Source organism: Oncorhynchus keta, unplaced genomic scaffold (genome assembly GCF_023373465.1).
Source record: "Oncorhynchus keta strain PuntledgeMale-10-30-2019 unplaced genomic scaffold, Oket_V2 Un_contig_384_pilon_pilon, whole genome shotgun sequence".
Lineage (NCBI taxonomy): Eukaryota > Metazoa > Chordata > Actinopteri > Salmoniformes > Salmonidae > Oncorhynchus > Oncorhynchus keta.
Window position 1 is genome coordinate 79,213 of NW_026287461.1, and position 6,000 is coordinate 85,212.

Below are 6,000 nucleotides of genomic sequence, written 5' to 3' on the forward strand. Positions count from 1 at the left end.
ACCTGGTCTGTCATTTTATAATAGAGACAGTAGATCTAGCTGGTCTGTCATTTTATAATAGAGACAGTAGATCTAGCTGGTCTGTCATAATATAATAGAGACAGTAGATCTAGCTGGTCTGTCATAATACAATAGAGACAGTAGATCTAGCTGGTCTGTCATAATACAATAGATACAGTAGATCTAGCTGGTCTGTCATAATACAATAAAGACAGTAGATTTAGCTGCTCTGTCATACCATAATAGAGACATAGAGACAGTAGATTTAGCTGCTCTGTCATACCATAATAGAGACATAGAGACAGTAGATTTAGCTGGTCTGTCATAATATAATAGAGACAGTAGATCTAGCTGGTCTGTCATAATATAATAGAGACAGTAGATCTAGCTGGTCTGTCATAGTATAATAGGGACAGTAGATCTACCTGGTCTGTCATTTTATAATAGAGACAGTAGATCTAGCTGGTCTGTCATAATATAATAGAGGCAGTAGATCTAGCTGGTCTGTCATAATATAATAGAGACAGTAGATCTAGCTGGTCTGTCATAGTATAATAGGGACAGTAGATCTAGCTGGTCTGTCATAATATAATAGAGACAGTAGATCTACCTGGTCTGTCAAAATATAATAGAGACAGTAGATTTAGCTGCTCTGTCATACCATAATAGAGACATAGATCTAGCTGGTCTGTCATAATATAATAGACACAGTAGATCTAGCTGGTCTGTTATAATATAATAGAGACAGTAGATCTAGCTGGTCTGTCATAATACAATAGAGACAGTAGATCTAGCTGGTCTGTCATATTATAATAGAGACAGTAGATATAGCTGGTCTGTCATATTATAATAGAGACAATTTATCTAGCTGGTCTGTCATAATACAATAGCGAGAATAGATCTAGCTGGTGTGTCATTTTATAATGGAGTCTGTATATCTACCTGGTCTCTCATAATATAATAGAGACAGTAGATCTAGCTGGTCTGTCATAATACAATAGAGACAGTAGATCTAGCTGGTCTGTCATAATACAATAGAGACAGTAGATTTAGCTGGTCTGTGATACCATAATAGAGACATAGATCTAGCTGGTCTGTCATAATATAATAGACACAGTAGATCTAGCTGGTCTGTTATAATATAATAGAGACAGTAGATCTAGCTGGTCTGTCATAATACAATAGAGACAGTAGATCTAGCTGGTCTGTCATAATATAATAGAGACAGTAGATCTAGCTGGTCTGTCATAGTATAATAGGGACAGTAGATCTACCTGGTCTGTCAAAATATAATAGAGACAGTAGATTTAGCTGCTCTGTCATACCATAATAGAGACATAGATCTAGCTGGTCTGTCATAATATAATAGACACAGTAGATCTAGCTGGTCTGTTATAATATAATAGAGACAGTAGATCTAGCTGGTCTGTCATAATACAATAGAGACAGTAGATCTAGCTGGTCTGTCATAATATAATAGAGACAGTAGATCTAGCTGGTCTGTCATAGTATAATAGGGACAGTAGATCTAGCTGGTCTGTCATAATATAATAGACACAGTAGATCTAGCTGGTCTGTTATAATATAATAGAGACAGTAGATCTAGCTGGTCTGTCATAATACAATAGAGACAGTAGATCTAGCTGGTCTGTCATAATATAATAGAGACAGTATATCGACCTGGTCTGTCATAATATAATAGAGACAGTATATCGACCTGGTCTGTCATAATACAGAAGAGACAGTAGATCTAGCTGGTCTGTCATAATATAATAGACACAGTAGATCTAGCTGGTCTGTTATAATATAATAGAGACAGTAGATCTAGCTGGTCTGTCATAATACAATAGAGAGTGTAGATCTAGCTGGTCTGTCATAATACAATAGAGACAGTAGATTTAGCTGCTCTGTCATACCATAATAGAGACATAGAGACAGTAGATTTAGCTGCTCTGTCATACCATAATAGAGACATAGAGACAGTAGATTTAGCTGGTCTGTCATAATATAATAGAGACAGTAGATCTAGCTGGTCTGTCATAATATAATAGAGACAGTAGATCTAGCTGGTCTGTCATAGTATAATAGGGACAGTAGATCTACCTGGTCTGTCATTTTATAATAGAGACAGTAGATCTAGCTGGTCTGTCATAATATAATAGAGGCAGTAGATCTAGCTGGTCTGTCATAATATAATAGAGACAGTAGATCTAGCTGGTCTGTCATAGTATAATAGGGACAGTAGATCTAGCTGGTCTGTCATAATATAATAGAGACAGTAGATCTACCTGGTCTGTCAAAATATAATAGAGACAGTAGATTTAGCTGCTCTGTCATACCATAATAGAGACATAGATCTAGCTGGTCTGTCATAATATAATAGACACAGTAGATCTAGCTGGTCTGTTATAATATAATAGAGACAGTAGATCTAGCTGGTCTCTCATAATATAATAGAGACAGTAGATCTAGCTGGTCTGTCATAATACAATAGAGACAGTATATCGACCTGGTCTGTCATAATACAGAAGAGACAGTAGATCTAGCTGGTCTGTCATAATATAATAGACACAGTAGATCTAGCTGGTCTGTTATAATATAATAGAGACAGTAGATCTAGCTGCTCTGTCATATAGATACATAATAGCTGGTCTGACAATAGAGACAGTAGATTTAGCTGCTCTGTCATACCATAATAGAGACATAGAGACAGTAGATTTAGCTGCTCTGTCATACCATAATAGAGACATAGAGACAGTAGATTTAGCTGGTCTGTCATAATATAATAGAGACAGTAGATCTAGCTGGTCTGTCATAATATAATAGAGACAGTAGATCTAGCTGGTCTGTCATAGTATAATAGGGACAGTAGATCTACCTGGTCTGTCATTTTATAATAGAGACAGTAGATCTAGCTGGTCTGTCATAATATAATAGAGGCAGTAGATCTAGCTGGTCTGTCATAATATAATAGAGACAGTAGATCTAGCTGGTCTGTCATAGTATAATAGGGACAGTAGATCTAGCTGGTCTGTCATAATATAATAGAGACAGTAGATCTACCTGGTCTGTCAAAATATAATAGAGACAGTAGATTTAGCTGCTCTGTCATACCATAATAGAGACATAGATCTAGCTGGTCTGTCATAATATAATAGACACAGTAGATCTAGCTGGTCTGTTATAATATAATAGAGACAGTAGATCTAGCTGGTCTGTCATAATACAATAGAGACAGTAGATCTAGCTGGTCTGTCATATTATAATAGAGACAGTAGATATAGCTGGTCTGTCATATTATAATAGAGACAATTTATCTAGCTGGTCTGTCATAATACAATAGCGAGAATAGATCTAGCTGGTGTGTCATTTTATAATGGAGTCTGTATATCTACCTGGTCTCTCATAATATAATAGAGACAGTAGATCTAGCTGGTCTGTCATAATACAATAGAGACAGTAGATCTAGCTGGTCTGTCATAATACAATAGAGACAGTAGATTTAGCTGGTCTGTGATACCATAATAGAGACATAGATCTAGCTGGTCTGTCATAATATAATAGACACAGTAGATCTAGCTGGTCTGTTATAATATAATAGAGACAGTAGATCTAGCTGGTCTGTCATAATACAATAGAGACAGTAGATCTAGCTGGTCTGTCATAATATAATAGAGACAGTAGATCTAGCTGGTCTGTCATAGTATAATAGGGACAGTAGATCTACCTGGTCTGTCAAAATATAATAGAGACAGTAGATTTAGCTGCTCTGTCATACCATAATAGAGACATAGATCTAGCTGGTCTGTCATAATATAATAGACACAGTAGATCTAGCTGGTCTGTTATAATATAATAGAGACAGTAGATCTAGCTGGTCTGTCATAATACAATAGAGACAGTAGATCTAGCTGGTCTGTCATAATATAATAGACACAGTAGATCTAGCTGGTCTGTTATAATATAATAGAGACAGTAGATCTAGCTGGTCTGTCATAATACAATAGACACAGTAGATCTAGCTGGTCTGTTATAATATAATAGAGACAGTAGATCTAGCTGGTCTGTCATAATACAATAGAGACAGTAGATCTAGCTGGTCTGTCATAATATAATAGAGACAGTATATCGACCTGGTCTGTCATAATATAATAGAGACAGTATATCGACCTGGTCTGTCATAATACAGAAGAGACAGTAGATCTAGCTGGTCTGTCATAATATAATAGACACAGTAGATCTAGCTGGTCTGTTATAATATAATAGAGACAGTAGATCTAGCTGGTCTGTCATAATACAATAGATACAGTAGATCTAGCTGGTCTGTCATAATACAATAGAGACAGTAGATTTAGCTGCTCTGTCATACCATAATAGAGACATAGAGACAGTAGATTTAGCTGCTCTGTCATACCATAATAGAGACATAGAGACAGTAGATTTAGCTGGTCTGTCATAATATAATAGAGACAGTAGATCTAGCTGGTCTGTCATAATATAATAGAGACAGTAGATCTAGCTGGTCTGTCATAGTATAATAGGGACAGTAGATCTACCTGGTCTGTCATTTTATAATAGAGACAGTAGATCTAGCTGGTCTGTCATAATATAATAGAGGCAGTAGATCTAGCTGGTCTGTCATAATATAATAGAGACAGTAGATCTAGCTGGTCTGTCATAGTATAATAGGGACAGTAGATCTAGCTGGTCTGTCATAATATAATAGAGACAGTAGATCTACCTGGTCTGTCAAAATATAATAGAGACAGTAGATTTAGCTGCTCTGTCATACCATAATAGAGACATAGATCTAGCTGGTCTGTCATAATATAATAGACACAGTAGATCTAGCTGGTCTGTTATAATATAATAGAGACAGTAGATCTAGCTGGTCTCTCATAATATAATAGAGACAGTAGATCTAGCTGGTCTGTCATAATACAATAGAGACAGTAGATCTAGCTGGTCTGTCATAATACAATAGAGACAGTAGATTTATCTGCTCTGTCATACCATAATAGAGACATAGAGACAGTAGATTTAGCTGCTCTGTCATAATATAATAGACACAGTAGATCTAGCTGGTCTGTTATAATATAATAGAGACAGTATATCGACCTGGTCTGTCATAATATAATAGAGACAGTATATCGACCTGGTCTGTCATAATACAGAAGACACAGTAGATCTAGCTGGTCTGTCATAATATAATAGACACAGTAGATCTAGCTGGTCTGTTATAATATAATAGAGACAGTAGATCTAGCTGGTCTGTCATAATACAATAGATACAGTAGATCTAGCTGGTCTGTCATAATACAATAGAGACAGTAGATTTAGCTGCTCTGTCATACCATAATAGAGACATAGAGACAGTAGATTTAGCTGCTCTGTCATACCATAATAGAGACATAGAGACAGTAGATTTAGCTGGTCTGTCATAATATAATAGAGACAGTAGATCTAGCTGGTCTGTCATAATATAATAGAGACAGTAGATCTAGCTGGTCTGTCATAGTATAATAGGGACAGTAGATCTACCTGGTCTGTCATTTTATAATAGAGACAGTAGATCTAGCTGGTCTGTCATAATATAATAGAGGCAGTAGATCTAGCTGGTCTGTCATAATATAATAGAGACAGTAGATCTAGCTGGTCTGTCATAGTATAATAGGGACAGTAGATCTAGCTGGTCTGTCATAATATAATAGAGACAGTAGATCTACCTGGTCTGTCAAAATATAATAGAGACAGTAGATTTAGCTGCTCTGTCATACCATAATAGAGACATAGATCTAGCTGGTCTGTCATAATATAATAGACACAGTAGATCTAGCTGGTCTGTTATAATATAATAGAGACAGTAGATCTAGCTGGTCTGTCATAATACAATAGAGACAGTAGATCTAGCTGGTCTGTCATTTTATAAGAGACAGTAGATCTAGCTGGTCTGTCATAATATAATAGAGACAGTAGATCTAGCTGGTCTGTCATAATATA